Raw genomic sequence first — 26,270 nt, 5'->3', positions numbered from 1 at the left:
GACAAACAAGCTGCCCTCTTTCAAGATCTCTCAGCATCGTTATGTGAGCCGAGACTGTTCTTGAGCCCAGACAGACCGCTGACAGTGCAGAGTATGTGTGAGGGACTGGGGCCCGCACGTGACTGATAGCAGAGGCTTAGAGCAAAATGATGTGCCCCCCCCCTGCAGAAAGTGATGAGGGGTACTCGAGTCTCCCATAAATATTCATTAGTTTTGGGCCCCCCTGCTCCACAGGGGCTGCAGGGGCGTGGATTAAGCCCCTGACAGACAGGACTGGGATGCACGTGCAATCTATTACTGTTTGTACTCACAAACATTCCTGGACTTTGGTCTAACAGACCACCTAAAGAAGATAAAAAGAAAAATATGTTTCTTTCAGTAGACCCATTTCACCATAGAAAATGTGTAGATGTTTTAGCCTGAGGTTCAGAGTTTAAAACACCAAACTTCTAGTGAACGAAGAACTCATAATGTCTGCATCTTGTCAAGAAACAAATGACTTCCGTAAGGTGACTAGCACACCCCACCTTGGGAATGCACCGGCCCTGGACATCAACATTCAGGATTCACAAAAGACTCGTAGCAGGGACCTTTAACCCGTTGTGTGCTCATGACGAGCTCAGCTCGTCATGAGTCACAGTGGGGCTGTGCTCATGACGAGCTGAGCTCGTCATAACGGCCGCGGCCCACCCACGCGTGATTAATTCCCCACCTGAGCGGGAGAATTATTCAGAGGGCGGGGTCATGATGAGCTGAGCTCGTCATGAGCACAGCTCCACTGTGAGTCATGACGAGCTGAGCTCGTCACGAGCACAGCGGCACCGCCCCCCCCCCCGACCCGCGGGGGAATTACCACCGCAGGGAAGAGGTTAGTAGGAATAATTTCAATCTGAGCCTCACAGACTGTTGGAAGGTTGTTTTTGGAGCCAAAATGCGAAGCCAACCTGCAAGAGAATCTAGAAAGACACAGCATTGTGCTTCGGCTCTGCGTTCACCCTGAAGGCTGGAGGAACTATTAGTGCTCAGCACATGGTGCCTAGTGCCCGAGTGCAGATGTAGGAAGAAATCATTGTCAACGCCTTCATCGTGGGCGGAGTTCTGGAGCATCACCTGTGAAGGTGGAAACTGTACTGTAAGGAATGTTAACCTCCCAAGTGTGTTGTGTAATTCTTGGCTAGAGAAATTTCACTATAAGAAGTTAAGGTTCTCTTCACTGATGGAACTGAAGACACAAAGGGCCTGATTTATGTTTGGTGGACAAGTTAGTGTCACAAACATGACAGATATCCTGTCCGCCTTTTTACAAGTGGCACAGGATAGAACACACTTGAAATAAGAGCCTTCATATTTGTGATGGAGTTCCGGTCCACCAAACTTTAATTCAGGCCCAAAGTTTTCTGTGGTAAATGTACATCTTAGATGTAAGTGAGGTTTTCTCACAAGGGGATACCAAGAGCATTGACTCACAGGTTAGGTTGGAGATTGAACAGGATGGGGGTAGGGGAATTCCTCCTTTTGGAAAAAGTGCCCTCACACACCCATGCAGGTGTCATGCTTCATCATCGGGCGTTGCTTCTCGTGTGGGTGGCGCTGTAGTCCCCCACAGGCCCCGCGAGAGGGCTCTTTGTCGGAGTTCTGTTCAGGAGTAACGCCGCAGTTGTGAGTGCGGGTGTGTGGGAGGGAAAGTGAGTGATTAAAATGACCACATTGGTACCCCAAAGAACCTTTATTGTGGAGTCCAAGTGTTAAGGATAAATAAGTAATAGTGACAACGAGGGTCTCAAGAGAGATTATATCTGAGAGGTGAATATATTCCTTCTGTTCTGCTGTCAACCAGTGAATGAGTGGTGATGGTGAGTGAGTGTGTTAGGTCTACATGTTTCACGCCTATAGTGGGTCCCTAATGGATCGTGTGGCGTTTCTTCAGGACCGTGGAAAGGTGTAGAAACGTTAAAAATGGAAATCTGAGACGGCGACACCCAGTATCCCTATAATACCTATGTTCAGGCTCCTATGTAGGTGTCAGAGCACCTTAAGGAGCATCCTCAATCCAACCCCACCAATAGTAATGGCTGGCCACGTCGGCAGCGTAGTGAGGAAAAGGATATATAGCCTCTTCCCGGAGTGCAGCCTATTACCTGCCCGTAGCTACTCGAATGTCGGCATTTGAGTAGCTACGCATTGGTGGGGTTGGATTGAGGGACTCATAGTGGATGTTCCTTATTGTGACCTGCCTCATTAATATTCATCCGGCAGGTCATTTGCGACTGCTTGGGAATGGCGATTTTCCAAACTGATTTATTAGTGCATAGGACAGTTCACAAAATCATGGTCCATTTGCAAAATGCCCCTTGGTTCGGCCCCCCGCTCCCCAGGGGGAGGGGGACAGTGGCTGGACCGGGGGCCTCAGTGGAGGCCACCCCCGGGAAGCAGAGCCCGAATACCAAGGACCGGATTGGGTAGAGATAAGGGATGGGAGACAAGACGATCCCACCAAAGGTTTTGTTCTTAGGGAAGCCTTGAAAGGTTGGGCCAAAGTTGAAGGCAAAAAACAGGATCACAGGTCCCCGATTGATTTTACCACACTAAAAATTCTAATGGACCACTTCCCTTTGGTTTGCCACTAGGAATTTGAAAGTAGGCTGTTTCAAGTGACCTTTTCCTTGGCCTTCTTTGGGGCCTTTCGCATTAGCGAACTAGTAGCGAGAGCAAAAGGGGACAAAAGCAGCAGGGCCCTGCTGGTGAAAGATCTATCCCTGGACACACACCAGGCAACTTTACGGGTGCGACATTCTAAGACAGATCAGGTGGGAAGGGGACAGTACGTTACACTGAAGAGGATGGGATGGCACAGCTCATATTGCCCGGTTAAGCTTTTAGCAGGTTACATCAAGGAGCGGGAGGTTGTCAACGGCGACAACTACCTTCTCACCCACGAAGACGGGAGCCCAGTAACGCTGTATCAGTTTAAAAGGGGTTAGCAGCAACGGTCCAAAGGGCTGGGCTCCAGGGGCATCACTACACTACACATTCCTTCCGCATTGGGGCGGCCACAACAGCGTTCCAGGAGGGTATGTCGGCAACAGCAATAAAACGAATAGGAAGATGGGAATCAGACAGGTTCCGGGTTTACATTCGCCCAACACCCAGCAGTTAAAGGTTGAACAGGCAGGGGTTTTGCGGGGGTGCGGGTCGGGAGCTTTATACACTTCTGTACACTAGGCTACACGTATAATAAAAGGCTTGTTGAAGACTGAACTCAACATTTCTGTCATTCTGTTCTACTCCACAGAACGCAAAACAGTGTGGGTCATCGGGCACTATTACATATCGATGGCTGCTTACAGAGCCCACGCCGTGGGGTGGGATGCAACGTTCCCCTTTCAACGAACAATGGTGCGATGGTTTGGGAAGCCGGGTTTGCACTGGAGAGACTTGGGGAGCGTCATTGCGGATTTCCGCTCCCACTCAAAGGACCCGGATATTCTAGTAATTCATCTAGGAGGAAATGACCTTCCGGGGATAGGGAGGAAAGAACTACTTCACATGTTAGCCCGGAGCATGGATAACACAGAGGTGGTGTGGTCCGAGATCATTCCCAGAAGGGTATGGGGGGAGAGCATGGAGTTGTCAAGGAAGAGGCTTAACAGCCTCATGGCCAAATTTCTAGGGGGGGCAGGTTTAGGCTTTATTAGGCACACCCTGATTAACTTGCGGCAGCCGCACTATTACAGGGCAGAAGGGGTGTACCTGTCAGACACTGGAACAGATGTCCTGCTACGGAATATGCTAGCGGCATTGAATGCAAGGGGCTGTTGGTAGGTCTCAAGAATTGGGCCGCAGCTATGGCATGGGGGGGCCTCTCTGGCAGCGATAGCTCCCAGTGAGGCATGGCGGTACTTACAAAGCGATCCAAGAGGAATACAAGAAACAGGTTGGAAGGGGGCATAGACCGCAAACGGGGCAGTCAGGACCCAGTGGGCACTGGCAAGCTCCTCAAGCCCCTTTGTTCTGGTGAACCGGAAGTAAACAATTAATTACGCAATGGAGGGCAGAGCCTGTGGCATGGAATAAGAGGGGTAAAGGTTCCGGGTCACCTTCGCAGAGAGGGGGATGGGAACAGTCAACCAGGTTGGCGGGCGGGAAGCACATTGGCTTGCCCAGGGAATAAAGAGGGTACACACCGGGACGGAAGAAGCTCAGGGTTTGGCTGGGAACAAACGCTGACCCGGAAGGAAATGTGTGGACACCGGAAGTGAAAGGTCACCCGGCCGGGTGGGAACCGGCTGGTTACCCGGGAGTGTGTGGGCACCGGAAGGCAAAGGGTCATCCGGTTGGGTTGGAAGCAGACGCTTACCCAAGGAGTGTGTGGCAACCGGAAGTAAAAGGTTACCCGGTCGGGCTGGAAGCAGAGGCTTGCCCGGAGTGAAAGGGAAGGGTTGCGTTCCCAGGGGGGATAGGTCACCTGGGGCCAGGTGAGCCGCACTGAAGGCAAGGCAAGGCACAGTGCAGAGCTGATGGGGTAAGGATACAGGCTCTCTGGACAAAGTAATGATGTGTAAAGGATCGCTTGTAAGTTGAAAATGCCTAATAAACTGCGGCCTCAATTCTTCCATAAAAAACACAAACTCGTGGTGGTCTGAAATTATTGGGATTCGGGTGGAGCGACCATGTAGGGGGTGCCTCTGCTGTGCCCCTTGGTTCGGCCCCCCGCTCCCCAGGGGGAGGGGGACAGTGGCTGGACCGGGGGCCTCAGTGGAGGCCACCCCCGGGAAGCAGAGCCCGAATACCAAGGACCGGATTGGGTAGAGATAAGGGATGGGAGACAAGGAAATGGGACCACCGTAGGATAGGGCTAGTATTAGGGCTGGGCCAGATCAGCCGTAAATATAGGGTAGGAATGTGTTAAGGAGGCAGGGGTATTTAAAGGTGGGCGCCGGGCACAAGGCCCTCTTTCTCCTGGGAAATTTGTCAAGAGAAGACCCGCCCACCCACCCGCTTAGGAGCAAGAATTGGAGGGGAGGGGTGGGTCAACGGGGGGGATTGTCGCAGAGGCATAGCAGACTTACAAGAGGTCATCAGGTGTCGGAGGTGAGGAGCGGCAACGGATCCTAGACGATTAAAGGGGGTAATGACAAAGCGATCCAAGAGGAATACAAGAAACAGGTGGGAAGGGGGCATAGACCGCAAACGGGGCAGTCAGGACCCAGTGGGCACTGGCAAGCTCCTCAAGCCCCTTTGTTCTGGTGAACCGGAAGTAAACAATTAAATACGCAACGGAGGGCAGAGCCTGTGGCATGGAATAAGAGGGGTAAAGGTTCCGGGTCACCTTCGCAGAGAGGGGGATGGGAACAGTCAACCAGGTTGGCGGGCGGGAAGCACATTGGCTTGCCCAGGGAATAAAGAGGGTACACACCGGGACGGAAGAAGCTCAGGGTTTGGCTGGGAACAAACGCTGACCCGGAAGGAAATGTGTGGACACCGGAAGTGAAAGGTCACCCGGCCGGGTGGGAACCGGCTGGTTACCCGGGAGTGTGTGGGCACCGGAAGGCAAAGGGTCATCCGGTTGGGTTGGAAGCAGACGCTTACCCAAGGAGTGTGTGGCAACCGGAAGTAAAAGGTTACCCGGTCGGGCTGGAAGCAGAGGCTTGCCCGGAGTGAAAGGGAAGGGTTGCGTTCCCAGGGGGGATAGGTCACCTGGGGCCAGGTGAGCCGCACTGAAGGCAAGGCAAGGCACAGTGCAGAGCTGATGGGGTAAGGATACAGGCTCTCTGGACAAAGTAATGATGTGTAAAGTATCGCTTGTAAGTTGAAAATGCCTAATAAAGTGCGGCCTCAATTCTTCCATAAAAAACACAAACTCGTGGTGGTCTGAAATTATTGAGATTCGGGTGGAGCGACCATGTGGGGGCAGTGGTCGAAGTGGGGGAACAAAAGTAGGGGAACTGTGGGCGGAGACTCAGGGGGCGGGAATAACCCAAGGATTGGATTAGTGGGCGGAGTCGGAGGTGTGGCTAGAAATAGCAAAACATACCAATTTTTGAACGTTTGGCATTTCACTGACCAGTTACAGCTTATAACGTTATTTAATTCAAAGAATCAATAAACATGTTTATTTGAGGTTTAATATACAAGTTGTTTATATTTAATTCATTTACAATGTGGGACATGTTTCCAATCACAGAATATTCCAAATACGCTTATAAGTGGAATCATAAGCCATTTGTCTCCGAGCCATGCAGTTTCTTTCATCTGCACTTCTCCTCCCTTTTTCTAACCATTTCTGAACATAAAATTCAGGTTTAAATTCTATGACAGGTGGCCCCACGATATTTATGAACATTGTAGAAGACAGACGATTGATTGATATTCTGCTCCGCAGTGGTGTGAGCACATCATTCATTACACTAAAGCCCCATTCACATTCAGCAGTTGAGGTACAAAAGGTGTTTATAATGTGCATTAATGGTTTCAGGCTTTCAGAGATGCAATTTTTATTTTGTTTGTACTCTCTGAAACCAAGGATGTACTGCCTGGTATCAAATACATGCAACCTGCTACAAAGGTTTTGTAATTCTCCCTCACCGTATAAGATGTCTACTGGATCTGGCCAATAAACTGGTTGTAGGAGTTTCATTCTATGTACTAACTCTTTGTATTCTATTTCATCATTGTTTGTGGTTGTGCATCTAGAAACATTTGATGCATTAAACATTGTCATCCTTTTTCGCAGGTTATTTGCTAAGCTCCTAAAGAACTGTGCCCTATTGATGCTAACACAGCCTTTGTTCTGTTACTGTCATACACCAGCAAACTGCATCCGTTCAGCAGCATCTAATGCAGTTGTAGCAACCAAAGAGCCCAGGTGAATCAGCCATTGATTCAAACACTAAAATCTGCATCTGTATTGAACGATCGGCCTCATATATGGTCATATCACGCCGCTGCAGCCTTCTGGATAGGTCACCCAATTCTGTGAGAGCATCATATAAAATGCCCATATTTTCAACAAACACCAGGGAGGTTAATAAACGGTTTAAACCAGCATATTTCCTCTGCTCAATGTCACTCCTCGTTGAGTCTTCGGAAGATTCCATGAAATGTTTAATAAGTCCTTTGTAGTTATTCCAAACAGCTCTCACAGATCTTTCACTTGAGGACACCCAACGTACATCTAGCACCTTTCCAATTGCCAGAAGTCTTACTTCTACCTCCAGAGCACATTCCCCAAGCTCTCTATGATTTTTCAGAGAGGCATGGTAGGTGGTATATAGTTTATCAAAAAAAAATTTGAGCTGATTAATGCCTGTGACTTCTTTACACACATCACCCACAACAAGCTCCAGCTTGTGGTTAGCACAGTGCCATACACTCAACTGTGGATATTTCAGTTTCAGAAGAGTTGCCACACCGGATTTCCTACCTATCATATTGGAAGCACCATCTGTTACAAGCTGAACCAAATGACTTTTTAAATACTCATCAGTAAAACCGTGTCTCTCTAAGCATGCAAGTAAGGTATCTAAGATTAGATCTGCTGCTGTGCTTGGCAACTCAACAAGGTCCAAGAAAAAGGTCAGTGGCTCATTGTGTTTATCAATACATGCTCTTACACAGATAATTAGTGTGGTCAATTTACTATTTGTGAGCTTAGGGACATATTTATGGGAATGGTGGCCCAGGGCAGCACAGCAAGTTACTTTGCTGCGCTGCCCTGCGTCACAGGGAAAGGGCGGGAATGTGCCGTATTTATCCAATATGGTGCATTCCGGTCTTTTCCCCTTCACTGGCGCCATTGCGACAGCCTAGCTTCAACGCAGGCATACTTGCCCCATGGTGCAAGGGTGCCTCCTTTGCATGCAGGATTGTTTTTGTGCAGGAAGGGGCACCTTCCTGTACAAAAACAATCTTGAGAGGCTTTTTCATCTTTCTATGTGGGCTGCAGAATAAAGCACAGTTTGAAAGAGGAAAAAGCAAGGAGAAATAAAGATATTTCTCCTAGTTATGCCTCCTCTGGGGCAGCGCAAGATTTTGCCGCATTCCCAGGATTACAAGTCCTTGTAAATCTATGAATGCATCAAAAACCGTGGGGGTTGTGTGGGAGACTTTTATTATTGCAGGAAAACTACTGCGTGACAAAGCCACTGCTGCTCTAGGGTGTGCGGCTTTGTAGACCTGCCCGCAAGACTGGTGGTGAACCTGGGTATGAATTGTGGTAGACAGGGCTTCAAGTTTACCCAACTGGCCACCGGTAGGGTTCACCTGCTGGTGCTAAGAGACCAGGGCTTCTAAGGTCTAGTGGGGCCCTCTAAAGTCTATCATGGGTGCTCCCTCAGGAGTGGTCTGATGGACAAGGCATGAAGGCTGAACCAGGTTCCCCAGTTCCAAATTTGGTAGCTCTGGCCATAATGCCACATCCTATCCCCACCGAACACCCTTCTGCCCCACTGAGTGAAACTCGCACTGTCTTCACCTACAACCCAATTCTGCCCCATTATAAGCACCTGGATGTGACTCATTTCAAATTATGCAGTGCCTGAAAAAAAGTAACAACATTCTGGGAAAAGCAAATACTCATAGGGAATGCAGGATTATGTAAAGCATGCAAAATATAAGCAGGAATGACATGTTACCTTAACGCTTTTACTCTCGTTCAGAAATCAATGAGTATTTTTTGTCTCAAACATTGAGGACATGATTATAGGGCTCCTCCTGTACACATGTGTTAAGCAGGGCTCAGAGACAAAGGAACTCTTCAAGAGAATCTGATCTGACTCACGGAAACCCACAAGGGCTCCTTCTTATCCACAAATTGTGCACTCTTGATTGTCAGCGCCAGGATGCCTGTTAGGTGAGAGTGCGCTTTACAAGTGAGATAAATAAATAATTCTTATTCATGTCAGCCAGCTAGCTGCTCAAACATAGTATAGCACATATGTATTCAAGTGTCCTGCAAAGAAGAATGAGTGCGAGTAAGTAAATGTGGGTGTGAATGATTGAGTGCCTGAATGTAACTGAGCATGAGTGAAAGAGTGTATGTCGATGAAAGTGAGAGAAAGGGAGTGAGAAGGAGTCACGTAGAGTAAGTGAAACTGTAAGTTAGAATGAGGTAATCCGAGTAGGAAAAAGTGGTGAGACTGATTGAGTGAGAATGTGATACTGAATGTTGAAGAGTGAGTGCAAGTGAGCAATTTTGAGGGAAAGTGAATGAGAATGAATAATGGGGGTAGTGAGCCTGAGTGAGATAACGTGAGCAAGCAGGACAAAACACAGGCCTTGGCAAAGTGGAGGTAAATATTTACTTATGGGAGGAACATATTGTGCATCTTGAAAAAAAATGTGGTCAACTCCTGGGGATGTTGTCTTGGCACAGTAATGGCTTTTGAGAGAATTTGTATAAAAATGGGGTGTTGAAAATAAAATGCAGTATTTGACCCTATAGTTTTTTTTTCAAAATTATCTTGGGTGTAGCAACACCCAGACTGCAAATCTTCCGGGCCCTCCTTTATCTCTTCTTAGTCTTACAAGGCCCAGTAAATCGCACTCTTTTCCAAATCTCTTTCTAAATATTATCACTCTCAAAAACTGTTTTTTCTATGTAATTTTCCATTGATGGGAAGAGGAGGTTTCTGAGGTGGTAGTATCAGGCAAGTGACACTACTTGGGCTCCCTCTCTTCGAACCTTCATGGAGGATCCCTCTTCATTGCTACCTCCAACTGACCCCAGACTCCGCAAAGCACTCCCTTACAGGCTTGATTATCCACTACTCCTCTCCAGTGCACCTTATCTCACAGCTGACCTTGGGCCCCAGCCCCATATCAGGCACCATCGGGCTCCACTTTCATTTTTCCCGGTAAAAACATTAGTAAAATCACCTTCAAACTTAAAACATTGAATATAGCAGTAAATATAATTAGCACACACTTTAAAGTATGTTCCACAGTGGCACTTATGACCCGACTGCTAATTAAATAAACAAAAACAGAAAGGCCATGACAAGGCCGGCTTTAGCGCTGATGCGAAAGTCTTTTTTGGCGCCACACCAATAATCACTGCCATACGCCACAAGTGCTCCTCATCTCCCCATAGCCCCTCCCCCTCATGACCTCCTCCTCGGATTCCCTCACTGTCACCCTCCACCAGTGCTCCTCATTTCGCTGTAGCCCCTCCCCCTCATGACCTTCTACTCAGAATCCCTCACTACCATCCTCCAGCAGTGCCCCTCATCTCTCCCTAGCTCCCCCCTACCCCATGACCTCTTCCTCAGATTCCCTCACTGCCACCCTCCAACAGTGCCCCTCATCGCTCCATAGCCACTCCCACTACCTCCTCCTCGGATTCCCTCACTGCCACCCTCCAACAGTGCCCCTCATCTTTATGTAGCCCCTCTCTCATATGCATTTCATTTATTGTGTAGCGCTACTCATATCAGTGTAGTGTGTGTCAGTATTTTACACCACGCACACATTGTACAGAGACAACGAATCATACAAGTATGTAAATCAGCCTACAGGGAATGTCACATAAGCCAATGAGGATTACAAGGTGTATGAATCACGTGTCATCCATACTGGTGGGCAGTATATTTTAAGAGGGTTTGTCTGGAGAAGCACAAACTCAGGATTTAAAGAGTACTCCAGTGGTTAGGGGTTGGCTTTACTGATAAAAATGTATATCTGCCCAAAGATACTCATTTTAGCAACATTAGAATAATGAAAGACTGGGGAAGTTCTAACTATATCACAAAACCAAAAACACGAAGTTCAGTTTAACTATACCATTCATGTTTGCATGCAGCTCTTTGATGACAGTTCATTGGTCACTGTCCTATGTTAGGATTGTAACTTCTGAACTGCAAGTAACACAAGGATCTCTGTCACAATGACAGTAACCCATTGAGCTGCCACATAAAATACAGTTCATCTGCACTTAACTACTAACAGAGAAATGATTGCTCTCCAGCAGGATCATTAATCCCCAGCGTTATCTGGGCATTTTTTATTGTCCTATTGTTGTCCTGCATCAGCCATGGTAATGATAAAAACGGATTAAATGAAGCACACACAAAGTACATGTCCTGCTGCGCCTGTGCAGAATTTAAAAAGAAAAACAAATAGTGACACATTCTCCTACCTACTCCATTAGTCAATCTTAGTGTCGCAGCCTGAAGTGATAAGCGGCTGCAGGGGTCAGGAAAGGTGAATTAAAATAAACAAACTTCTTTTCTCCTGCGCTGCATAGAAAAAGAATATCCACGCAGCAGGACAGTGGGCAAAGGTTACCGCGGCCAAAGAAAGGATTTGTCGCCTTTCGCCATGTGGAGATGAAGAGGTGAAATAAAACAAAGCCTCGTTAACATGTAAATGGTCTTTTAAAGACCTGTGAAGTACTCGGGTGCGGCTGCGATAATCTCTGAAACTGTCTGTGTGTGAAGCACTTTCAGCCCCATGGCGTTTCGCGCCTGCCTTCAAGCCCTTACTAAAACCGGGCCTGAATTAAGGCAGTCCCGGGACGCTTTTTTCAAATCAAGAAGTAGGGGAACGGACTAGCATAATTTTTAAAAGTAGGGGCACGCCGTGCCCTTCCGTTCCCCCCCACTTCTAACACTGTGTGGGGGGTGCCTCTGCTGAGCCTGTGCAAACGAATGGACTCTTAGCACATCGAGCCCACAAAGTGGGGGCAAAACTGTGGAGTGCGTGCTGTGCTGGGCGTGAGCCTGTCTGAGGTAAGCCAAGATGTGGTAAATAAGCAAAGAGTTCAAGAGAAAAGGCTTGCTCCTCCAAATTCCCTGAATGTCTGGCACCTGCAGGCAGCTTTGTGTGGACGCCCAGACTTCTGTGGGAGGCAGCGGATAGCGCCCGGCCTCAGTCCAACCCTGTCTCCAGCCTCCTCGGAAGGAAGGTGAGGTCATGCGAGTGCTCGGAAGCGAACCCCCCAGCACCCTCCAACACTCCCCCTCGGCCGCCGCCAGCAGGGAGGAAACTGATAAAAGTGCGTGGGGCGCAGGAGAGTAGCGAATTCTCAAAGATAACTTACAACAAAGAAAGTCCACTGTAATGTAAGAGCAGAGCCCGAGTGGGAACAACTCCAGACAGCAACACCACTGGTGATAGGCCACCGACGACTCCTTCAAATGATGCTTCTACTGAAACGCAGACCTCAAGGCAGAGGGGAGGGGTGATCTGATTGGTCACGGGTCATGGAAGCTGCGCCATAAGGCGGCCGAGTCATCCGAACAAGGTCAGTCAGTAGGCTGTGCCGGCCAGGAAACGGGGCAGACAGGTGCATTCCATGCGAGAACATTGGGGCAGATTCACAAGCCCCTTTCACCACTTAGGCGTCATTTTTAACATGGGAAAAGTGACGCAAAAGTGGCGCAAGCGGCTTGTAAATCTGCCCCATTGTGTTCTTGAAGCCCTGGGTGGAAATCCAACAAACACACTAGAAACTATGTCATGGGTCTGATATTATAATAATTATTATTTTTAAATAGCCTCTGGTTGTCAATGTTTGGTAACATCTTGGTAGTGCTGCAATTAAAAGGTGTTAGTATATCTAACACAGGAAGGAATCTCATTTTTTAGCCTCAAAGCACTTATGGCCAGATGTACTAAAAAACTGGTAGCAGCAAACTGACAAAGGCAATAGGTCTCAGTTTTGGGACCTATCAGCTTTGCCAATAATGTTTAGCAGTGCTGACTAAACAGGAGAAAAAGAAAAAAAAGCTGCATCATTTTGAAGGCAAAAACCATGCATGTCCTTACAAAATGATGGCAGTGTTTTTTTTTTTTTAAAACCAATCCGAGTTCGATGAGTAAATGATAAGTAGAAAATAGCAAGAAAGTGTTTGTTGAGCTGGTAGTGGAAGGAACATGGAGTGCTGAAGGGGGAAGCAACACAGAGGTCCGGGGAGGGGGTGGAGGGGAGGAAGCAACACGGAGGATGAGGGAAAGCAACCTGGAGGGCATGGGCAGGAGCAAGCCACAAGGAGGGCACTGGAAGCAACACACAGGACTGGGGGAGAAGTAAACAACCAGGGGGAGAGATCAACGTGGAGCAACGGCGAGTGAGGAGAGAAGCAGACTGGTGAGAAAGAGCAACTGAAGCTGGTGGGGGGGGGCACATGGGCAGAAAAGCGACATGGGGAGAAGTATATGAGACCAAGCGCTTCATGGCGGGGGTGGGGGGCGAAGCATATGAGTGAGAGAGAGCAACATGGCGTATGGAGTGGGGAAAAGAAGTACACGATGAAGGTTGATGGATAACACCCACACTCACTCAGTGCTTAACCAAAAACAAAAAAGTGGTACTTGAGATGTAAGCACTGCAAAGACGCAAGTAAAGAGGCCATGCTTCAGACGAGGGACAAGAAGATGAAGGAAAGCCCACACATGCTCAAAATAAAAAGCAAGCAAAAGAGATTGACAATAAAGCCAGCCAATGGTAAGCAATGGTCAGGCTTTAATCCCCCCTGTGAGCTGATGATAGGTCATTTTGTAAATAGACACCTTGACTTTTTTGTTAGGCAAGACCTAAAAAGTGCTCTAGAATTGTGATTTTAGGTGACCACATCTTTAATTTTGTGATGCGACCTATGTACTAATAAGTTGCATATCAAAATCTCCAGTCACGTAGGGACACAGAATGATCTGCCTAATGAATATTAGTTGAGCAGGCCGCTGTTTGTGACCCCCGTCATTGGCTACAAACACAGGGATGCTGGCCTGCATGGAAGAGCAGGCCGCCATCCCTGTGTGATAATTCCCAAGCAGGAGAAATATGTCTTTAAAGGGACATTTAAAAAAGGTTTTCTTTGAGAAAACATCAGGGGAGCAGGCAGTGGTCTGCTGGACCGCTACCTACAAATCCTGAGGCTGCTAACATGATTCACAAAGGGGAGGAGGCCCAAAATGAGGTAGTACCTGCGAAGTTGGTAGCTCATCAGCTGTTTGCAACCACTGGCAGATTCTGCTCAGTTCAGAAATAGAAGGGTGCTCCTTGCACGTCCCTCCCAGCTGCATTTGGAAAGCATCTTAAAAGCCTTTAACGCAGGGGGGGGGGGGGATCCAACTTGCAAAAGGGCTTTTGTTCATTAACAACGTCCATTTCCATTCGAGAACCCTGTGGTTTTGCAAATGACAGGGTTTGTGTTAGTGCAGCAGTGTTTAGGAAATACCAAGAAACAGAACATGAACTAACCGCGTTTTAGCCCGTCTTGTCCCCTTCTTTTAGTCTACCAAATTCTTGTAATATATCTCTCCTGGCACTCTTGCCTTGAGGGGGGCCTCGTGGTTGCTCAATGTATAAGTAACATAACATAGAATAGCATTGCATCCTATAACATAACCAGTATGAGGGCTATGTGAAATAAACACATGCACCTGACATCTGCTGCCACCTGAATATTAGGAGTTTGAATTTCGACAGGGCCAACTTGACCTTCCATCCTTCAGATGTTTGTATATTGAGTACCACTGAACTAGGCAATAATAACATCTGTTATTTACAGCATGCCCAAACTGCAGTATAAAGTGATGTATAAAAATATAGTTTAGTATTATAACATAGCACATTGCATAACTTAACACAACAGATGCATTGACCTACAGAGCTATCTGAACCTCACCTACAAGCACCAAAATACTTCTCACTGAGGTCACTGTCTAAAATACACACTGTACAAAACATGCACCATGAACAGAGAGGTCACTTACTCGAAAACCTAGGGCTTTGAGGCGCTTTTAGAGGTAGGAAAACGCTAGACAATGCAGTCTAACCAGCTGGTTACGCTTTGGGAAACCTAGCTTTGGGGTGATTACGGACATTATAATGTGCAGCATTCTAAAGGTATTATGTGTTTTATTGCATTCAGGATATTGCCTTCGTTTAATCATACCCTCCGGGTAGCGTGTGTACGAAAGGGTTCTCAAGACATCCTTTGCGCTGAAAATTTTTTCTGATGCTTGTTGTGGCGTTGCCAAATCTGCGCTTGCCCCCCTGCCAGCCCAAGAATGACAATCTAAAGTGGCTTAGGAGGATGGTCGGAAATTGGAATGTTAAAAATACATGACCCCTGCCCAGCTCTTGGAAGATGCTGTGAACATCGCCTGTGCTCATTCTTGGCATTGTCACGTGACGCTGTGGAATGCTCACTAGAAGCTGCGGGGGGAGGCAGGTGGAGAGCTAAACTACGCCTGTCCACCCAGTCTCACTCCACTTTACACCAGGTTTGCCCCACATGGGCAGCTTGGCAGGAGCTCAGCTGTCTATGGAGAGACCTGCACACCTGGTCTTTCTTCACTTTATATAACAAAAGAGTATGGGACAATTATTACTAAAAGAAAAAGGAGAAAGAACCTATATTACCACAAAGCAATCAAAATTTGTTAAAAGAGTCCTCACTCACCAACCTAGTTGGTGACATGCTTCATCATTGGACTCCCACCAGGGAGGTCTAGCACCTCCCCGGTGTGCTACAACGCCTGATTACAGCGGAGCGGGTGATTGGTGTGTCAAGTGTGATAGTGCAGGTGATGTGCAAGGTGAGTGTAAAAAATGTCAGGTTACAACCAAAAACCTTTATTGTGGCAAACCTGGCATTAGTTAAAAAGGGTATAATAACTAAATACCAAATTTTTGGTTAGTTAACCCTAATAGTGAGGGGAATAAAATCTGGTCAACATGTTTCTGCCATAGATAGTTGTTTCACCAGGCATTCGTCAGGACCGTGCTGCCCCGGTGGTATGCACACGCTAAGGTGCACCCAACCGTTGGCAGCGTTGTTACTTAAAAACTCACGGTTCTTGTTACCGGAGGATCTTCAGCATTTCTGAAGAGAAGGAGGTGTCTGTGAAAATAAACAGAGACAGCATACAACGTAAAAAGAGCATTGCTTCGTGGATTTAGGAAGGATTTACATGTTTTCATTCGCAAGGAAACCCCTTTCATTTAGTAAAACCTTATTTGGTACACACGGAATTTCATTGAGAAATAATCAGGAACTACTGTTGTGTGCAGAAAAGCTATCAATCTTTAACAGTGTGCGTTACATTCGTTCCATTTCTGAACGGAATTCGCAACTATTACACTTTCTCTTATTCAGAAATGTATTTATTGGCCAGAAAGGCCGGTTTCTCATAAACAAAGAACTCCAATATTGCCGAACCTCTCAGGGCACCAGTGGGAATCAACAGAGGACAAACAAGTTCTTCTAAGGCTTAGTCATAATCATGTCTTAGATCAGCACTCATTCACACAAAAGACTTACTAATGGCTAAAATCAGCCTCACACCATGGACCCAGGGAGGGGGATGCGCGCTTGTAGTCACACACTGCAAGAGACAATGATCAAAACGTTACCATCCGGTAACATGCGAAGGTTTTTGGGGTAGATTGTGCAATTGCAAGAGACCACCTACTTCATCAAAGCGCCGCACCCACCGGAACACCTAGCGTTCCCTCCAATTTGGATCCCGCAGGTATCGCAACTGGTCAAGGTGAAAGTTTAAATACCCCCGACATCCAATCAGTGAAAAACACAGAGCGGGTATTGCTCGTTTTCCAAAGGCGGAAGCCTCTCAATGCGTGTTACGTCATGGTACGTCTCCCTCACCAATCAGGGAAAAGGGGGCTGAGACAGTCGCTAAAAGACTAGAGCGTGAAGCAATTCAGCCATCAACACGAACCAATCGAACAGAATACAAAAGGGTGTCGCCACAACACAGCGCTACACCCCGTGAGTGTAAACAAACCCAAATGCCATAATTCTTCATTGGGAATTTGAAGAAAAATAATAATAATAGATCTTGAATAAAGAAAAAAGGTCGGGTTGGGGGAACCTCTCTTTTTTAATTCAAAGCGTTTTTTTGTAAAATCAAGAACTTTATTAAAAGGTACTCGTGGACATTCCAGGTGAAGTTCCATAACATAATAACCCCTTTTGTCTCTTGGGGTGACCATAATAGTCTACCAAAGTCAGATTTAGAGATTCAGTGCTGCATTACACTATTCCAGGGAATATTATCGTTAAGGCCTGATGTATGAGTGGCCAGACGATAAACCCATCGTTGTTCTTTCTCAAATAGTCTCTGAGTTATGTTATTCCCACCTTGGAGATGTTCAATGATGGTCCACATTAAGTCATCAATTGTGTGGTTAAAACAGAGAAAATGTTCAGTGAGTTTGGTAGTATTGCGCTTGCACCGTATATTGCTCCGGTGTTCACACATACGTTGCTTGATTTTTCTAGTGGTCATTCCTATATATCTTAGTCCGCACGGGCAGGTAATAAGGTAGACCACGTTGTTGGTGTTGCAATTAGTGTGTTGTCTTTGTGTCCAGATTTTATCGCTTTCAAGGAGCAAGGTTTTACTTGTTTTTGTTAGGTGACAAACACTACACGACCCACAAGGGTAGTGTCCCGTGAGTGAGGACTCTTTTAACAAATTTTAACAAATTTTGATTGCTTTGTGGTAATATAGGTTCTTTCTCCTTTTTCTTTTAGTAATAATTGTCCCATACTCTTTTGTTGTTTATTATTAGTATCTCAGGGGGACGAAGAGTGTGTTTCTTGACCCTCTCTCTCTTGTTGTTTGATTCTTTCTTCACTTTACACATGGTCTTGCCCAGGTGGGCACCTAGGTAGAGAGCTCACCTAAGGTGCGGCCTACCCCAGACCTGCCAACTAAAACTCAAAAACTTAGGGGGCGGGGCCTTGGACGGGACTGGGCCTAATGCAAGAAGTACCTAAGAGTCTCTTTTGTCCAGCCCCAAGCCCCCTCTGTGAAAAAAAAGAAAAAGCTTGCTGATGCTGGTGCCTACGTCCTGGGGTGTTTTCACCAATCTTAATGGACGTCGGTAGTTCAAAGCCTCCCAAAATGAGCAGGAAATTCCCTGTTGACAGTGGGTTTCAGCTCGTTTCCCTGCCGTGTGATATCAAAACCTCACCAGGTGACAGTGAGAAGGAAGCCAATGTTGTGTGTCACACGGTGGAGCATGTGGGTTGTCTGGTCTGCCCAAAGTAGGCAGCAAGGTAGGTAGTTCAGGTGTCTAAGGAGCAACCTGTGAGCCTGGTTTTACTCCACTGTACACAAGGTCTGCCCCAACTGGACAGCTTGGCAGGTAGTTCAGCTGTCCCAGAAGGAGCCTGTCCACCTGGTTTTACTCCACTGTACACTAGGTCTACCCCATGTAGGCAGCTTGGCAGGTAGTTCAGCTGTCTCAGAAGCAGCCTGCCCATTTGGTTTTACTCCACTTTCCAAAAGATCTGCCCCAGCTGGGCAGCTAGGCAGGTAGTTCAGCTGGCCCAGAAGCAGCCTGTCCACCTGGTTTTACTCCACTGTACACAAGGTCTGCCCCATGCAGGCAGCTAGGCAGTTAGTTCAGCTGTCCCAGAAGCAGCCTGTCCAGCTGGTTTTACTCCACTTTTCAAAAGATCTGCCCCAGTTGGGCAGCCAGGCGGGTAGTTCAGCTGTCTCAGAAGCAGCCTGTCCAGCTGGTTTTACTCCACTGTACACAAGGTCTGCCCCATGTAGGCAGCTAGGCAGGTAGTTCAGCTGTCCCAGAAGAAGCCTCTCTACCTGGTTTTACTCCACTTTCCAAAAGATCTGCCCCAGCTGGGCAGCTAGGCAGGTAGTTCAGCTGTCTCAGCAGAAGCATGTCCACCTTGTTTTACTCCACGGTATCCGAGGTCTGACCCAAGTAGGAAGCAAGGCAGGTAGTTCAGGTGTCTCAGAATCAGAAGCCTGTCCACCTGGTTTTACTCCACTGTACACAAGGTCTGCCCCATGTAGGCAGCTAGGCAGGTAGTTCAGCTGTCCCAGAAGCAGCCTCTCTACCTGGTTTGACTCCACTTTCCAAAAGATCTGCCCCAGCTGGGCAGCTAGGCGGGTAGTTCAGCTGTCTCGAAAGCAGCCTGTCCACCTTGTTTTACTCCACGGTATCCGAGGTCTGACGCAAGTAGGAAGCAAGGCAGGTAGTTCAGGTGTCTCAGAATCAGCAGCCTGTCCACCTGGTTTTACTCCACTGTACACAAGGTCTGCCCCGTGTAGGTAGCTAGGCAGGTAGTTCAGCTGTCCCAGAAGCTGCCTGTCTACCTGGTTTTACTCCACTTTTCAAAAGATCTGCCCCAGTTGGGCAGCTAGGCGGGTAGTTCAGCTGTCTCGGAAGCAGCCTGTCCACAGTATCCGAGGTCTGACCAAAGTAGGAAGCAAGGCAGGTAGTTCAGGTGTCTCAGAAGCAGCCTGCCCGCCTGGTTTCACTCCAGCTTACTCAAGGCCAGTCTCAGGGGGATCAAGAGATAGCTCCATCTGAGAAGCTGCTCTAGGTTGCAGCTTTTACTCCACCTTGCACAGTCAGTAACTCACATGGGTCAGCGTGGCTGCCCTGCTAATCTTACCACAGGTCACTCAAGGTCAGTCACAAGTGGTTTGCTGTCTGAGGAGCGGCCTGCCACGTGACCGCCACTTTACACAAGGTCAGTCCAGGCAGGGCTCAGTTCCCTGCTGCCCTGGGCAGGAAATCTAACAAACTACAGAAAGTGGCGCCTCGGAGTACACAAAGAATGCAACATTTGTATCACAAGCGTGCGGAGGAGGAAACTGGATCGAGGAAAAAATGTCTCGCAAGATGCATTTTCTCCTCACGCCAGTCCCTTGGCTGTGTGTTGCATGACTTTCAAAAGTAAGGTAAGGCCTAGTGTTCAATTTTCACGCGAGGTACTTTCGCTTTGTGAAGGTGTGTAATCCCATGTCATTTTTGCTAAACGTTGGGAAGCAAACTTTCAGAATTTTGCACAGACACACTTCCTTTTGCACTCATAGGGCGCCTATTTGGAGTTGTGGCGCTTTGAGCACTTTAGAGGGACTGGAATTTACCTCCTCTCCTGTCACTCAATGTATGACCCAAGCTTGACTAAGACCTCAGCCTCCTGAGGTGCAACTGGTGGAATCCGTGGTTGATCTAAGGCAATCTTTTATTTGGCACAGACTGAAGAAACACATTCCGCAGCAGTAGCTCATTAATGTGCAGTTTAGCTGTTCACGGCTCCTATGCATTTCCTTAGCGACGTCCACCCACATATTACCTCTTAAAGAGGACACGGTGTGTTATTCTGTGGATTCAGATTCCAGCCTCTCACGTTCACTGGCTGTGCTTCTCTCTTTCCTCTTTCCCAGACACGCCACCCCCTCTAATGCGCGTAGTCACTTTTCTTTACTTCTGCCATTTCACTGACTATATTCTCCATTCATGTTTTCCCACTTTCTTTCAGCCTAACCTACGCGTTTCATCTTTAACGCACTGCCGTCTTGGTCATGGAAGCTGGGGTGCATGGAAAAAGATTATGTTCCACGAGAGGACAGTGCATGAGAAAGAGAGTCTATATAGAGAACTTATAAGAGTCAATATAGAGAACTTAAAAGAGTCAATATAGAGAACATGCCCAGGGAATGTAAAGATAATATTCTTACATACAAAACACAATAAACCAACAACTGAACTAGGGTTCTGAGCATGGGGATGAAAACAAAAGAGAGTGTAGGGTTGAAAAGGGACGGCAGACAAAGTTTAGAAGGTGGTCGGCCATGTTGCCATAAGTCCCCTAAAAGTCTACAGAAAGACCTCCAAAGATGTACCGAACAATGGCCCATTTGCATCAAGGCGCACAGATGGGGCACAGGAGCAGAGATCTTACATATTAATTTGCTTTTAGAACATTCAAGATTACTGAAAAAATGTAACACATTTTCATCACCTGGAGACGTTGGGGCATATGCACAACCCCCATCACCACCACAGCGTCACTTTTACGGACGTTGTGGTGGAGATAGGCACTTAACGTAGCTTAACGCTGCCTTGTACATAAGGCACCCTTTCACGCTATGGTTAGCGTGAAAGGGGCGTGCAGTGGGTGTTGTTTTAAAAAAAAATCCATTTTGTCACTTTCATCTGTGCTGCATGAAGCAGCACACATGAAAGTGACAGAATTGCATTTTAGGATTGTTTATGTGCAGGAAGGGACACCTTCCTACACATAATCAATCCTCCCCTGCACGCAGACACCCTTGCACTCTGGTGTAAGGGTTCCAGCGTTGGCACTAAGTTGCTAAACTTAGCGCCATCGCAGGGGGAAACGCAAGGCTGCACCACATTGTTGAAAATATGGTGCAGCCTTGCGTTTCAGAAGTGGCGGAGTGTGTCGTTAAGCCTAGGAGGCTAACGACACGCTCCGCCACTTCCTTGAACATATCCCCCTTTGTCTTTCCCCGCACAGAAATGTGAAACATTTCACATTTTAGTCGATTTTCAAGTCATTTCCAAAGATTTGCCTTGCTCCTCCTAAACATGGACGAATCACCTGCAAAGCAGCTTGGGAGACTGACAATCTTAAAGCTCCCGACACATTCAGTCTGGAATCTTCAGGAAAGCGCTTGTTTCTGCTGACATCACCGGAGCACGTCCAATGTAGCTGCAAAATGTTGTCCAGCTCGCCATGTCACAGCAGCATAACCAGAAGAATTTTATATATTTTTAAGTGACAACATTCAAAAGCAAGGCGTTGTTTTTGATAAATAAAAAAAGAATATGTCAAAATACTGGGAGTTTACTCCCAGCACATGAGGGACATTGATAATTGATATTTATTTCTTGCCTTGTATGGCAGTCCTGCTTAAAAAAAACAAATCCGACTTAGGCCATCTTTGCGATTGGCCACTATAGAATGAGCTAAATATCACATGTGATAAACCGACCCCCAAGGTAAAGAAATGACCTGCCGACGTTTATTACAAAACTCAACTTCTAATATGTGTCTTAACAGAAGTCACTATACATAAGGGCATTTTACAGCCCACTCTTAATGAAGGCCCGCCGTTTATAGTTATGTTATGTTATTAAGATTTATACAGTGCACGAATACCAAACAGTGTCTTGGTGCTAACAGTCCAGGAAGCAGGCACTTGAACTATTCATTGAATAACCAAGTCTTTCGGGCCTTGCGAAAGGATGGAAGAGATGGAAGATTTCTGATGGAAAAGGGGAGGGCGTTCCAAAGTTTTGTGGCTCCTACAGTAAAGCTTCTCCCGCCCCAGTTAGCCGTACAGAATCTTTGAGAGAGCATCAATTTAGCCCCTTTGGACCTAAGACATCTGTTTGGGGAGTACCAGTTCAATGAACGCCTCAAAAACTGAGGGCTGGTGTCGTGGAGTGCCTTATATGCGACGCATAAGGCCTTTAACTTGATGCGACCCTTGACTGGAAGCCAATGCATTCTCCTAAGGTGAGCACCTATTGATTGAAACTTAGGGATCCCCAGCAGAAGCCTAGCCACTGCATTCTGGATCATCTGCAACCATAGTTCCCATTTTTAAGAAGGGAGATAGGTCAGATCCAGCCAACTACCGTCCAATCTCGCTCTTGGACAATACTTTAAAAATCCTTGGACGAGTTATTTATAACAGGATGATAGAGTGGACTGAAGATACTGATCTATTGGATCCGTGCCAGTTGGGATTCAGGAGTGGTGTGGGCACGGTGGAGCAGTGTCTAAACTTGAAACTGATTATCGATAAGTATAACGTTGCTCGCTCTAGCCCAATCTATCTCGCATTTATGGATCTTTCATCTGCATTCGACCTAGTTAATAGATCCAAATTATGGCTTATGCTTTCTAACTATGGTCTGGACGCAAGTCTTGTTAATTTTCTGGCCTATCTTCACACGGACCTCAAAGCGCAAGTTAGGATTGGGTCTGGTGGCGATGTGTCCGGACCCATAAAAATAGGCAGGGGGGTGAGGCAGGGGTGCGTTTTAGCACCTCTGCTATTTATTATTTATATTAACGGTCTTGCCAAAGCCTTGAAACAAGTGACGAGAGACGTCCCAATTATCCAGGGGAATCCATTACCAGTTTTATTATACGCAGATGATGCGGTCATTATGGGCCGCACCCCTAATGCTCTTCGTTTGCTCATTAGAGCATTTGTCCAGCATATGGAGGCACTTGATCTGCGTGTAAATTTTAAAAAATCTTTTATTATGTCTTGTGGACCCGGGAAAAGGAAGCTCAATATTATAAATGTAGGTTCGGATAAACTAGAATCCGTAACCTCTTTCCCGTACTTAGGACTGGTTTTCGCTGCGAACGGCTCATGGAGTGGGCATTCTGCCCACGCCATGAGCAAGTTCTCGAAAGCCACCAATTCTATATTGAGCCTCCAACGCCCGAAGAAAATAGGTGCCACCAGGGCCATTTAAAATTTTTTTAAATTACAGTGCATTCCTGTGGCAACGTATGGGGCTGAGGTCTGGGGCTCAGGGAGAAACTCAGGGATTCAACGTGAGGAAAATCGTTTCTGTAGAAAAATATTGGGTGCTCCTTTTTCAGCTTCTGAATTCATTTGCCACAAAGAACTAAATCTCCCCTATGTATGTGATTTTATTAGAGCCAGACCAGCCCTATTTTGGATTAGGATTTGGACAAATAACTTTGCGACCCTAACAAAAAACATTATAATGGATTGCCTAAAGTGTGATCACCATATGTCAATACCCTGGTTAGCCGAGGTCTCCAAAACATTATGTGCAGTGGATAAAGGCAATCTTTTCTTAGAACCCACTGGAATTGAGAAGAATGATAAGGTCGTAGTTAAACAAGCACTTTATGCACTTTTTAATTCAGAAAGAATGGGGAGGGAGTTACCTAAATCTTCTGTTGCCACATACATGGGGTATGATTTGTGTAGGCACCCACTACCATCTTATCTAACTCTCCCCATGTCCAATTGGGAACGATCGCTGCTCTTTCGTTTAAGGGCAGGTTCTGTAAAATTCCTGTTGGCTTTCCCTTTGGGGTATCATCACACAGTAGAATACAATCCCTGCCCATGTGATGGAATTAGCAAACAGAATGACATTCACTTCCTATTCTTCTGTAAATTTTATTTAAAATATATTAACTGGTTTTTAACTCCCTATTTTAGAAAATCAAGACCCCTTTCTTTGGGGGAATCCTGTTCATTATTATTTTCCCTGGATACAGATGAACTAATTTTTCGCACCAGCACTTTTCTGAGATTAATAGTACACGCACGCAAAACGATGGAAAATCCCTGAAAATTATTTATGTTAGCTGTATATTTGAAAATGAATTGTTGTGATTGTGGTGTTTTTATGGATTGTATTATTGTATAAATGTGTTGTTTTTCTTTTGTTGTACTTTTATGGATTTTATGAAATCCGAATAAAGGTCTTTTGAATTGAATTGAATCATCTGCAATCTATGAGTCTGCTTCACGGGCATTCCGAGATAGAGTCCATTGCAGTAGTCCAAATTGGCCATAACTAGATAGGTGATCACTGTTTTTCTGCTGTCTATTGGGATTTGAGGTAAGATTTTCCTAAACCTCTTGAGTAGTAAGAAACTAGCTGATGATACTGCCTTGACTTGTGCTTCAAAATGTAGTCTCTGGTCTATAAGCACTCCTAAATGTTTTGCTTTGGTGACTGGGGTGGGTGCTGCTCCCAATTCACCCGGCCACCAGATCTGTGACCAGTTAGTGGAAACATTCCCCAATAGATTCACCTCTGTCTTTCCTGAATTAAGCTTGAGGCAGGGAGAGCTCATCTATGCGTTGACTTCCAACATACAGTCTCTAAATCTATTTACTGGTGAGATGACGTCCCTGCAGATAGGATGATTTGCGTGTCGTCCACGTATGATGTTAGCGCCATCCCAAGGGATCTGATTAATGCAGCCAGTTCAGATACATATACATTGAAGAGTGTGGGGCTCATTGAAGAGCCCTGAGGGACCCCACAAGAGAGAATGAAAGACGGTGAAACATAATTACCCAGTGCCACTGATTGTATCCTATCGGATAAGAACGAAGAGATCAGAGCTAAAGCAGTATAGGGTGAGTTTCCAATGCTGTGCCCGCCAAAGGATGGCAGCAGTTGAGTGGCAGTGAGGGTGTTTCAGGCAGCCCATCTTGCAGTGGCTCCACCTGGTGAAAAACAAAAGTTTTTCCAACTCGAAATAAGGCAGGAGAAAAGAAAGGAGGGCAGAGGAGATACCTGTGAATTTTTGATGGACATCGCTTACTGCCCACATTTAAAAGAGGCCCAAAGTATCACACATAACTCAAAAATGAAGGCTTCACCAGGAGATGAAAGGACACAAACTAATCAACAAGAGAACACACCACCAGTGTGGGTCAGCTACACACATTAACAGTTGGACTGACTTAGCACAGCTTTGTTTTGTTGTTGCAGTTTTACATAGTACTAACTCGACCTGAAGGTATTGGAGTTCTTTACATGAGCACCAGTTACGTTACGCAAGGACACATTCATTTTTTTGTAGGCACGGGGAGATTAAGTGATTTGCTCAGAAAGATTGTTAAGCTGACGCCGACGCTCAAACCTGGTTCCCCAGTTCCCAAGTCGGCAGCTCTGGCCGCTAGGCCATCTATCTGCAATCCGAAAAGAATAAACAAATTATTCTAGCCATTTAATCGCAATAGTGTCATAGGATTTGTAAGGCAAGCTGCCTGAAGGAGGCTCACATACACAAAAGACAATGTGCCAGGTCATGAAAGTGACCTTGAAGAAGTTATAGGTGTACTTGAGGCAGAAGCTATGGGATTGATTGACTAGTCTACAAGGAACACCAAAAGGTGGGGGTGGGGCTAAGGAGTCAGGGGGCAGGGGCAGGAATGGATTGGCCATATGGACACAGGGAAAATCCCAGCAGGGTAAATCCTAGGGACATGCTTTCATGAGTCGTTTCTACGAGCGATTCTCAGATACTCGATCTGGCAAACAACCTTGGGGGAAGGCACAAGACTTTCTTGCAGATACGCATATAATTGGCCCCAATCTAATGCTTAAAATCCTCCCGTAGAGGATCAGACTTACTCACCACCTTAAATCACAACACCAGGGAACTGGTATGAGTACACTTTCCAGGGCTGCTTTTAGCTGCAAGCCAACTAGTGGTTGAGAGCCAAGCAGAGGGGATGCACCTGAGCTGGCTTAGATGCTGGAAAGAGCCTCTTAGACTTCACTGTCGGACAAAGAACGCCCAAGACACCCAATCTCAGTGGCCCAGCACAGAAAACCATATGCCACTTACTAGCCACCGTTATTTATCTTCCACATCCTTCTGCAGTTTGCCAGTGGATATCATGGAGGCATTTGTGCAGCAAAGAATAATGAACCAATGGCCAGGACTAGGAATGATTCTTCCATGGACATTGTTGTACATGCTAGA

The 26,270-nt window shown here is 46.6% G+C and overlaps 1 protein-coding gene across 4 annotated transcripts in view; it reads right to left on the bottom strand.

The window, feature by feature from the left end:
* The window catches only part of NHSL2 (NHS like 2), a 1,089,020-nt gene that overhangs the window by 330,990 nt on the left and 731,760 nt on the right, over window positions 1-26,270 (bottom strand). The window lies entirely within an intron of this gene.

Source organism: Triturus cristatus, chromosome 10 (genome assembly GCF_964204655.1).
Source record: "Triturus cristatus chromosome 10, aTriCri1.1, whole genome shotgun sequence".
NCBI lineage: Eukaryota > Metazoa > Chordata > Amphibia > Caudata > Salamandridae > Triturus > Triturus cristatus.
This window is presented reverse-complemented; position numbering and strand designations above follow the sequence as displayed.